Source organism: Equus przewalskii, chromosome 13, assembly GCF_037783145.1.
Source record: "Equus przewalskii isolate Varuska chromosome 13, EquPr2, whole genome shotgun sequence".
NCBI lineage: Eukaryota > Metazoa > Chordata > Mammalia > Perissodactyla > Equidae > Equus > Equus przewalskii.
In genome coordinates, this window is record NC_091843.1 from 57,236,122 (window position 1) to 57,248,712 (window position 12,591).

The 12,591-nt window shown below is 36.6% G+C and overlaps 1 protein-coding gene across 2 annotated transcripts in view; it reads right to left on the minus strand.

Annotated features, from left to right (window-relative positions):
* The window catches only part of KCNN2 (potassium calcium-activated channel subfamily N member 2), a 405,489-nt gene that overhangs the window by 316,417 nt on the left and 76,481 nt on the right, over positions 1-12,591 (minus strand). The window contains exon 1 of one of the 2 annotated variants that reach the window (XM_070569537.1): positions 3,090-3,282. The exons of the other annotated variant lie outside the window; for it this stretch is intronic. The gene's annotated coding sequence lies outside the window, so the exon portion shown is untranslated. Of the gene's footprint in view, positions 1-3,089; positions 3,283-12,591 lie in introns of those variants that run through there. 2 annotated transcript variants of the gene reach the window in all.

Genomic DNA, 12,591 nt, shown 5'->3' on the forward strand with positions numbered 1-12,591 from the left:
GCCACCCACACTGCACTGCACACCTTCCCATCTCGCCAGAGCCCTAGAATAGCTTCAAAGCCAAAGCTCCCAAGAGGAAGGCTATATTACAAAATCTGAAAGCCAAGCTTTTGAGGTCACTAAATCTCCTTAGTGAGTCCATAATTCCCTGCACATGTCATATATCGGTATTTCTCAGGGTTTTCGCTTTGCTCTCTTTTCTTCTTTTTTACTATCTCCCATCTCATCCACTCCCAGGACTTGGTGACATTGTTATCATTCAGGATCCTAATAGGAAACAGATGGCACACTCAAACTGGGGTACATAATGAAGGGGTTATCTAAAAAGAAGTTAATTACAAAGAAATGAAGAGGACATGAGGGAATGTCACATGATAGTGCAGTAATCTGGGGCTAGAGCAAAGGAGAAACTATTACTTTCCCTAGACCTAAAGGGACTAGGAAAGTGACAACCAGAACTTTGGAGAGGATTGTGTAGAGAAGGTCACCCTGAGAGAAGCAGTGACTCTCTACTGAGGGACACAACCAGACCTAACCAATATCCAACAGAGGGAACTAGATGCATTTGATCTCACTCTCCTCACTCCCACTGATCTCCTTCTGGGGGTTGTTGGGAGAAATCCCCCATGGGTTTATTACACTTCACATCTGGAGAGCAGAGGCACTGACTGTCTTTGCTCTGGGCTATCTTTTCAAGGATGTTGGTATAGCACCCAGTCTTAGAAGACAAAGATTGTGTCCTCCTCCAGAGCCCATTACAAAACATTCAGGTTCCCTAAGCTCGAGGTTCTTCTCAAGTGCAGGTGTCACCTGACCTTCTTCCCATTGCCCTGTGGGCACTAGGGTTTCAGGAACAGACACAAGAAAATGCTGAATCTCTAGCTACTCCTATTTCTGTAATTAATATAGTTCTTCATCTCTGATCAGGAGTCTTGTGTCTTCTGTTAGCTTCCATGGAAAGCTAACTCATTTGCTTATAAGTAGGGTAAAATCTCAGGCTCTTCACAGTTCTTGACAGGAGTCCCTATTGGCAGAACCTCATCTGAAACCAGAGAGCAAAGAAGTCTGTCAATTTATCCAAAGAGGTCAGCTGCCTGGAGTGAGAAGAGGGCAGCGAAGTGTGAGAAGTGCCTCTGAAAGAGCAAGTGAAATACATCTGCCACACCATCTAAATGCTATTAACTGTCAAATCTGTATCTCCAGGGCTGACTGAATATATCCTGAGCTTTTGACTCATACATCTAACCACACTCGCTGACTGTCAATGGGTGTCCCAACTCCCAAGGTTTTCGATTTCAGGGAATGACCCCACCATTTATCTGTCCAGCTGCCTAACCTGTGTGTTATTCTTGATTCTTGCCTTTTCACACCCAAAATCTCATCTTGTCAATACTAATCAACTCTAGCCTATTTCTCTTTATCCCCATTGTCACTAGCCTCATTCAGGCCATCTCCTTTTTGGATTATCACATCAACCTTCTTATACTTTTTGCCTCATCCTATCTCCCTTTGACCTCTCTCAACACTTTCGCCACATTGATCTTCTTTCAGTTCCTCAGATTATCCATGCTCCCTCCCATCACAAGTCTTTTCTACATGCTCTCCTCTCTTCCAGGAGCATGTTTTCCTTTTCTCTTTGTGTACATAATTCCTGCTCATCCTTCAGATCTCTGATCAATCATTTCTTCTTTAGAGATAACTCCCCTGCCCCTCAAGCTAGGCCATGTCTTTCTTTCCCCACTAGACTATGCTCTCTATGACAGTAGGAACCCATTTGTTCATCATGATAATCCCAGCTCCTCCAAGCACACAGCCTGCCACAGAGTATGCTCCAATACAGACATGACACAAGAAGAGTACAATGGAACACAATGGCCTAGGTCACAGTCAAATAGAGCATCCTTCAAATATTTCTATTGTGCAGGTGCTCACTAGACTGATAAAAACTCATACATGCAAGGACCAGTCCAGAAGTGTAGTAGTTAAGTTCACATGCTCTGCTTCAGCAGCCCAGGGTTCACCCGTTCTTCTCCTGGGCATGGACCTACTCTGATCATCAAGCCGTGCTGTGGTAGCATCCCACATACAAAATAGAGGAAGATCAGGAGAGACGTTAGCTCAGTGACAGTCTTCCTCAAGCAAAAAGAGGAAGATTGGCAACAGATGTTAGCTCAGGGCCAATCTTCCTTACCCCAAAAAAAAAAACAAAACAAAACTATATGTGCAAATAACTCCCCTAAACATAATGTTAGATCAGAGGATCTTTTTTGGAGCTATTTTGGGATTTCTGGCAAAGTGGGAAAACTACCAAAGAAATACTCTCAAGAATAGTATGAAGTGTAGATAAAACAATTTTTAAGTGTTCACTGTACTGAAATGAAAATTTGTTATCTAAATGCTTTTCATGGTCATATTAACATTTTTTGAATCCTAAAACATGACTTAAAAAAGGTGACATTTCCCCTATAGCAATCTGAATCTAAATTAATGTAGCAGAAACAAAATGGTAATTAGAACTATAACTGAGACATTTTCATTCCTATTCCAAGGCATTTATTCTCATCTATAACATCTGAGCTTTGAGTTTCTGTTTTAATATCTTTTTTTAATATTTAAGAAGAAATGCTAAACTGAAAAATAGGGATTAGCTCCACATGAGTAAAAACAAATAATTTATCTGTCACTATCTTACCACTCTGAGAACAAGAACAGTTTAATTTCCTCATTTTTATCTATGAAGATACAGTATTAACATTGGATAAACACAAACATTAGTATTTTAATTTCCTATTTTAATTGCAGAAAGTGATAAAGAGAGTGCATATTCCCTGTAGTACCATGCAGAGATTTTATTCTTCTAGACAATTCCAACAATTCTAAAGCCATACTCCTGGATAAGACATTGAAGTAGGATGGAAAGAGGTATTTCCAAACTCTAAGTTCTGTGTCAGCGGCAGCTGAGGCGGTGGCTGTAGAACACCTTACCAACAGCCGAGAAGGAAAAAAATTCATTAAGCTTTTTATTTTGGGGATAAGGTATCTGTACATCATCATATGCTCAATTTGATTGCAGTGTTCACTGAACTGACCTTTTTTTTTTCCAGGACATCTCTTTCTTCTACATGTTCTTCTTTGACACAGCTGAAACTGTTATGGATAGCAAAAGCAGACAAGCAACTCCAAACCCACAACTTGATTTTCCTGACTCTTCTCATTGCAACCCCTTTACTATCCCACATGGCGGGAGGAAGGGGAACTGGACAGGCAGAATAGTGTAACGGAAACACCCTGGATTCAAGCAGGAGGGGGGTGGCACCTAGTTTTGTCCCTGATCTGTTGCCATTTAATCTTTAACTTAGTTTCAAAAATTTAAAAAATGAGAGACAGGATTAACTCGAAAGTCCTTCACGCTCTGTGATTTTTATTGCCAGAAAGAGAAAGCCAAAAAAATAATCACTTTTTTCCCTACTCTATTCAAGTAGAATTCAGATCTCTTTTATACCTGAAAGTTTCTCATTGGTATTTGCTTTTTAAAAATAATGAGGATGACAGTAACTTTTTGCAACAGACTGATCTATACGAATCAATAAAAATATTCTTGGTTTTATTTCTCAATAGCCATTGATAAGCACACAGAAAAGAAAAGCAAACAAATTCTAAAATGTTCATAAGCCAACATCAATTTACAGAATTTGAGTTATTTGTGTAATTTTGTTCTTACTTGAGTCAATTTGCTTGTTTTTATCAAACCAGAAATTTACATTGTTATCAAAGTAGAAATTTCTATCTAAAATGTAGGTGGTAAAATGCTAACGCATTTATATAGATGGGGTCTTAAATATTGGAATCAAATTACTCATAGTATCTTTTAGGGATTAATTATTCCATGTCTAGACATTGCTTTTATACTGAAGTATCTTGCTGAGGCAAACAACTCGGGAAGAACTCGTGGGTCCAGGGTGTGGGAAGGGATGTGACAAAGTCCCTAACTCGGGCAGATCCATAGAGGGTATCAGGCAAGCCCACGCAGCACTAAGCTAGCAACTAGGAGTTGGCCGTGTAGACACAGGCATTCCAGGTCTAGCTGCAAAGGGTTTATTGAGTGGCTGTGGTTTGGCTGTTTGAAAATAAACCTCATTCTGTACGCCAACAAATCTACAAATTTTAGTCTCAAGATCACTTCACAATTTTAAAAATTACTGAGGATCCCAAGAAAGTCTCTGTCTACATGGGTTCTATTTACCATTATTTACTATGCAGGAAATTACCAGTGAGAAATCTTTTAAATATGTATTTATTAATTAATTTTAAATTAACAATAAGAAAACCATTTTATTATAAGACAACATTTATATGAAAAATAATTGCTTTGTAAAAACAAAAAAGAGTGAGAAGAGTGGCACTGTTTTATATGTATTGCAAATCTTAATGTCTGACAATAGAAAACAACTGTATTTTCCTATATGTTTCTGCATTCAATCTGTTGAAATATGCTGCTTTGGTTGAAGCATATGAAAAAAAATCTGGTCTCATCTAGACATATAGTTGGAAAGCAGGAGTATTTTAATTGCCTTTTCGTTTAATTGTGGATATTCTACATGAACAGCTATATGAACTGATCTCAAACAAAGCTTATGACATTGTTAGATTAAGAAAGCAACCAGTTAATCAATATGTAGAGTAACTTCCGATTTTTTAAAAATAAATGTACAAGTGTAAATATGGATGTGTAGATATGGCTGTATAAGCATAGTGAAAGTTCATGAAAAATATACTATATTACTTAGCCTCTAAAATAGATATCCTATATCACTGCAAACTATATATAAATATTATAAGCTGTTGGCATGTGTGTTTCAAAACAAGATGCAAGAATTGTGAATATGTTTTACTTTCTTGTCATGTTTGTGTTTCAAATTTAAAAAGTCAGGGGTCAGGGGGTAAGGGTAGTTGGAGAGGAAGCTGGATCCGTTTCAGGTTTCTTTAGCAACACATAATGCCAGAAGACAATGGAAAACTTACAGAGACCTCAGTAAAAATGGTTCTACTCAGTTTCATGTCTATCAAATCATTTATTATTATGTGAAAACAACACAAAATTCTCAGAAAAGCGAAGGACAGAGAAGAAATACCATCTACATATCTTCATGAAAATACTTTAAGTTGTATTCTAGCCAGGTAAGAGAGAAAATTCCAAGGAATTGTACGTTTCAAGTAGTATTACATCAGCCCAATGACTTGAGTTAAGGATATAACACAGATATTGGAACAGGTAACACTTCTGGTACAGAATGGACAGTATTTATTTCTTCTGCTTTTGGAACTCTGCATAGCACTAGCGCACTGGATCACTGTCACTCTGTTTTCTAACAACGAGCTGCACAGTTTAAAGAGCTGGTCCGAAATATTCTCAACCAGTTGAAAAGTACCAACTAAATATTTTTAGTTTTAAATTTAAATATTAATATCGTGAAAAAAGAAATAAACTAGAAGGATTATTGCAAATTTTGACCACCTACGGTAAACATCAAGATAGAAGCAATAAGTTAGTTTATTTTCCTAGAATTTTGTTCTTTGGAAGATTATATTTAACTTAGTTCCATTTAAAATGCTACTTAATGTTTCTACATACCCTTTATAGCAATTGGTTTAAAAACAACAAACTTAAATGTACTGTCATCATAATTACTTTTCCCATTGTTTGCCCCCAACTTTTCTTCTAATGTTTCCATTTTCCAGATATGCAATATTATGTTTCTTCATCACTATTTATCGAAGTTATTCTTGTTTCATTATTTTAATCTTTTCTCATAAATGATTTTGCCAGCTCCTTTTCATTCTTCTTTTTCTGATTCCTTCTAGATTTCTAGAGTTAACGAGGTGGTCAGAACTTAACAGTACTTAGCACACTGCATTTCTGCAAGACTTAGATAAGAATTATTACCATCCTGTCCTATATACAGACTATTATATTTAGGCTTCATGATGCTACAGAAAATCTTTATTAATCTATTCTTAGGTCCTTTTTGGCAAATTTCTCACCCAGGATAACATCTATGCGATTGGTTTATTTCAAGTCAACACAAGTTAAAATTATGTATCCAGCGTCTGCTATATGCTCCCCTATGTGATGTGTGCATGAAGGACTCATATCTACTTAGGGAAGGAAAAGGGAAATAAGGGGGCAAACATATGGACCCCTTACTGAAGGAAAATTGCCACAGAGTTTTAAGAAATATTTTTTGCATATATTAACAAGCTTGGGATGGGTTGACATTATTTTTAAAATAGTGTATTGCAATAGACATTGCAGACATTTTTATCTTTATTCTGTAAACTAAAACAGGTGCACATCCCAGCCTGTGCATATAAAAGAAAATGATTAAATTAGAGGGAAAAACTATTTAACTCACAGCCTAATAATCTTCATTCAAACATTGATTGCTTATTTTGAGTCTGGTGCTCTACTAGATATTTGGAATAAGATGGAAGAATTAGTTCCTACCTGCAAGGAAAAGCAGGAAAGAGAAGGCAATATGGTGGTGAACCATGAGCTCGAACTCCCTGAGTTGAATCAGGCTTTTATGCTTTTGAGCTGTGGGACTGAAATAGTTACTGAACCTCTCTAACCCAAAGTTTCCTTCTCAGAGGCTTAGAAAACATATAAACCTAAGTTTAATGCCTGTCATTTATTACAGCATACTTAAGGTTAGCACTTACTGTAATTAAGTGCTTTACATAAATTATTTCATTTAGTCATGATTTTTCTTGTGAAGAAAGAGACGCTCAGAGAAGCTAAGTCATCCAGTAAAGAAACAACAGACTTGGAATTGAAACACAGTTTTATTTCCAATCCCACGCTGTTTCTTTTTGCTTTTAATTAGGTTTGTTTTAATCAATGATATACAGACACAGTTTTAAGTGCTAAATTTTTCTAAAGGAATTATTATGAAAACTATTACTCTTTATAGCTTTCCTTTCCACTATTTTGAAGCCCCAGAGTTAACTGCCTATAAATCTTGGAGCTGTTTCTATTGGCATTTATCTCCACATCCCCAAATAATCCTGTTTACAGTGTACTACCCAATTGGGAAGAGAAGGAGGGAGTGGGTGATGGGGATTGAGATTAACTGTTGGCTTTTCATGATGAAAGATGAAAATCAAGGTCTTTCATCATGTCTATGCTTCTCCTCCTTCCATCCTCCTCCTCACATAGTAACATAGTATATTCAGTGTTTTACATTCTTACGAGTATTTAATATTTGTAGTGAAGTAGTATACTCTGATTATATTGCATAGCTTTTTGCATAACTTGTATGACTTTTTGTTTTCTTCAGATTTAATAACTGTACTAGTTTCCCACGGAAAACTGATTTCTGATCCTTTATATGTTACAATCACCAACCCCACCCCTCTTGATGTTTCTAGGACATTCTTTTTGTCTCCAGTGTTCTGTTTCATGATGATATGTCTTGAATGCTAGTTTGATGCATGATGCTAGTTTGAATCTGTTTGCATCTCTTCTGGATATTCAATTCACCCTTTCAACCTGGAAACAGTTCCTCATTTCTGGAAATTTTTCTTGAATTAATTCTTTAATATTTTCCTTCTTTCCACTTTCTCTGTTCTCTCTTTCTATAAGTCTCATTATTCAGATATTGTGTCTCCACTACTGAATTTCTAAACTTACTTTTCAGTTTTCTATATGTATATGTTAACTTCCAACAGCTCTTCTCTGCCTATTGTTTTAAAAATCACATCTTGTTCTTGTGTCACAGATCTGATATTTTTTCTTATATCTGAGAATACTGATGATCATTTTTTTAAAGCTTTCATTTTCCTGTTAATTCTCTGTTTCTTATCAGTTTTGTTTGCTTGTTCTGATCTCTTTTATGTTAGATACTTCCTCAGATATTAATTCTTGCCTATCTGCTCATACCTAAAATACTGGAAATTCTGTGAGCTGCTGGACAATGACCTTTATGAGGGGGGATCTGGCTAGTCTTTTTCATTACAGAAACTCTGATATCTGTATCTTTAAAGATTTCCTCTCAGGTCTGTCAAAAATCCCAGAAAATAATCTTCCAATCACTCAAGTTTTGGAAGCCCAGTGGGAAAAAAGTCTGTGGGGGAAGGGGGATCATAATATTCAGATGTAACCTTTCATTTAACATCCTGGTTTCAGTTTGGGTCTCTCCCCTCATTTGTGCCCAGTTCAGCAACACATGGCTTATTATCTAGAAAGAAAAATATACTTTATTATCTACAGAGAAGAATCTTCAGTTTACTGTTGGGTTAGAGCAGGGGCAGAATTGAATGGCAGGGGAAACTGCTTCCCTAAGAGTCTTTCAGCCAATCCTGTTGGTTTTAGCACCATTTTCACCCCCACTTTCTGAGGTATCTGAGGCGCCAGTTCCTGAGCGTATTTTGGGTTCTATTGTGCAAATGAGTGTGCTTTCTGCGTTTCTTCACGAATGGCTTAAGATTCAGCTCTTTCAGACTTACTAAGTCTTTTTCTTATTTCTAAAATACTCCTGATGTTGTTGCCTCTTCTCCCTATCTCTATCTTATACCTTACATCAAACTGAAAAGCTTCTGCACAATGAAGGAAACCATCAACAAAAGGAAAAAGCAGCCTACTGAATGGGAGAAAATATTTGCAAATCATATATCTGATAAAGAATTAATATCCAAAATATGTGAAGAACTCATACAACTTAATAGCAAAAAACCAAACTATCTGATTTTTTAAATGGGCAGATCTAAACAGACATTTTTCCCAAGAAGACATACAAACGGACAACAAATACATGGTAAGGTGCTCAATATCACTAATCATCAGGGAAATGCAAACCAAAACCACAATGAGCTATCACTGCATACCTGTTAGAATGGCTATTATCAAAAAGATAAATAACAAATGTTGGAGGGGATGTGGAGAGAAGGGAACCTTCGTACACTGTTGGTGGGAATGTAAATTGATGCAGCCACTATGGAAAATGGTACAGAAACTCTGCAAAAAATTAAAAATAGAACCACCACATGATCCAGCAAATCCACTTCTGGATATTTATCCAAAGAAAACAAAAACACTAATTCAAAAAGATAATATGCACCCCCAAGTTCATTTGGCATTATTTACAATAGTCAAGATGTGGAAACAACTTACGTGTCCACTGATGGATGAATGTATAAAGAAAATGTGGTGTAAATCTATAGTGGAATATTATTCATCCACAAAAAAAGGAAATCTTGCCATCTGCAACAACATGGATGGACCTTAAGGGCATTATGCTAAGTGAAATAAGTCAGACAGAGAAAGACAAATACCATATAATCTTAGTTATTTTGGGGAATCAAAAAACAAATAACCCAAACTCATAGAAAAGAGAATAGATTAATGGTGGCCAGAGGTGGGGGGTAGACGGTGGGTGAAAAGGAGACGGAGGTCAAAAGGTACAAATACAGTTATAAAATAAATGAGTCCTGGGGATGTAATGGACAACATGGTGACTATAGTTAATACTACTGTATTGCATATTTGAAAGTCGAGAGTAGATCTTAAAAGTTCTCATCACAAGTAAAAAAAATTTTTTAACTACATATGGTGACAGATATTAACTAGACTTAATGTGGTGACCATTTTGCAATGTATACAAATATCATATCATTAAGCTGTTCACCTGAAACTAATATAATGTTATATGTCAATTATGTCTCAGTAAAAATAAAATCCTTCTACATTTATTTTACTGAGGTTTTAGGAAATAATTTGGAAAGTATGTATATACATATGGGTGCTAGATATCTGTGTTCATGCCCTACCTTTAACCAGAAATCCTCCAATTCCATGTTTTTCCCACTACTTTAGAATAGAGAAATAGTGAATAATGTACTTTGCTTTTTCACATTTCCTTGTTTTTGGCTTTCCCTCAGTTCAGCAAAAGACATTCATTGCTTTGAGGAAGATAAGGATTATTAGAGCTGGAATGCAAAGGAAAAGTATTGCGAAATAGATTGTTGAAGTCCATTTCAGAAAAAAGTCAAGCTTTTGGGCCAGCCCAAAAATGGTTAAGTTTGTGCGCTCCACTTCAGTAGCCCAGGGTTTCGCTGGTTCGGATCCTGGGCGCGGACATGGCACCACTCGTCAGGCCACGCTGAGGTGCCGTCCGACGTGCCACAACTAGAAGGACCCACAACTAGAATATACAACTATATACCCGGGGGCTTTGGGGAGAAGAAAAAGGAAAAGAAAAAAAAGTCAAGCTTTCAATTACAAGAGACACATACTTCAGAGAGAAAAGAAGTTTTCTAAAATCAAAAATTCCCCATTAAGTATCAAGAACCAAAGCTAAGAGGACTAAGCATATGGATTTTTACTATAAACCATAGGATATGAAATTCCTGCTATACAAAATGGTAATTAAAAACTCTTTCCGAGGGTAGATTAACTAGCCTGGAGAAACAGAAGTGCGGAGGCCTCAGCCCTGAGCCTCTCCCAGAGCTGGGTGGAGAGGGAAGCTGGTAAAATATCTCAAGATAAACTTAAGAATCTGTGAGCAGGGAGCCATGTGGTTTACATCCGGTCAATATGGGGCAGGGGCAATGAAGTTGTATAATTAGACAGATGTGATCCTTATATTGAGTCAAAATAAGCAAATTAGAGATACTGCCTCTGTATAATAACAAACCAGAAATATATTGGCTACCTCCTTGTGATATGTTAAAAAAAAAAAATCAGAATCTATACGCATCTTTAACCATCAGTAAAATACCAACAGGTTCCTCACATAGTAAAGATGCATATAATGAGAGTAGGCATTGATAATCTGAAGAAATATGGTATTACTACTAAACATCTTTTTGTTTTTCTATAACTGTTAAGATCTTCACTTATTTGTAATCTAATTCCCCATGTGACTATCTTTTATCCAACCCTGGGGCAGCTTTCACAGATCACAAAGTGACACCAGAGAGGTCACCAAGAGTATAAAGCTTTTAACAGCCACTGCGGAAGCTGTGGGACTCTGACGTCCCGATAACGCAGGCTCACCAGGAAGTGAGCAGCACAGCACATGCTTCTCTGGACCTCTCTGTGACACGGGGCTGGGGGGAGGGGGACAATGGTCAGGACAACACATGGAGTTGAGTTCCCCAAGTTTTTATTCCTCAAACAAATAATTACAAGGAACACCAATAATTACAACCAAAATAGCAAATCAAATCTAGTCAGTGCCTGTACAAAGTAAAATTCCTATCACTATTATGACTATAATTTTCAAGAAAACATTTTTAAAGAAAATGGCAGATAAATCACATGGTACAAAAAGAGTCATAAGAATAAAATTCCCTGGACAGTATTAGTCTATTTACCAGGCCATGTTCTACCTCTAATGGCTCTAAAATACTGTTAGATAAATCTATCTCAGAAATTAAAAATAAGCCTAATTGGAATCAAAAACTATTACGAATAACAGACTTAGATGATTAATTCTCAAACTTTAAATAATGCCCTGATCAGATACAAATTCATTAATTATGTTTCTTAAATTTAGGCAAAGGTAGGAAAACCACAAAACATGTTGTTTTGGTTTCTATGGCTTTGAAATGATCCTAATCAGCAGTGGGTACTAAGGGAAAATGAGTAGAAGAATCTCTCTCTTCCTTAGATCAGGGTGTATGAAAGATCACTTTCAATAGAGCATCAGTGTTCATGTGTCTTTTAGAAGAGTCTGATTATAAATGAACTAAGTATGACCTTCTGAAATTATGGTCAATTCTTACACTTGATGCAAAATATGCTAGTTTGTGTGTATTTCTTTAGCAAGCCATTTCTCCTGCGTATTATAAATAAGGACATTAAACCAGACCTTATCTAAGACTGATTTCGACAGCACTGAATTTGATGCTTTGCTATTTATCGTATGCTTTATTCATGGTCCTTCAGGCATTTGAATCTATGTTACCAGGCTCCATCAAGACAATTTGAAATAGTAATGAAACATCAGAGTCCATGCTTCTCTAAAAAACCAAGACATTAGACATTAAGAATTAGAAAGAGGCATTCTCATCCATAACTAGTTTCTTAATTTTGTAAAGTATATTGGACAGGATTTAAATATGTCATTTTAAGAAACCTGCTTTGGAAACCATATAGGTTTTCCATTTATTTCTGGATGTTCACCTAGAAAATTAAGGTCACTCATTTGCTATGGTTTGAAGCTTGTCCCAGGCTAAGGCCAAACTCTCTGAGCTACTCAGTACAACTAGAGTAGTCAGATCAAAGCTCTGAGCTTTATTGGATGACTGTGTCACATGGACTTCTATGAAAACCTGTGCCTCTGTAGATAAACAGTGTTTGTCACACATGCATAGAATTAGGTTCTCCGCATTTATTTTTGCTTACACACTTGGATGGATTGTATTAGTTATGGGCTGTGAAAGACAAACACTGCAAAGTATATAAGCTTTCTCATACAGTGAGCAGAGATGAAGAGAAGCAAAGCGAGATAAGGAGATCCAGATGGACCACAGGCACAAAAATAGACTAAATCTACATCCAATTCTGCAATTCAGAGGTGGTAGAAAGTC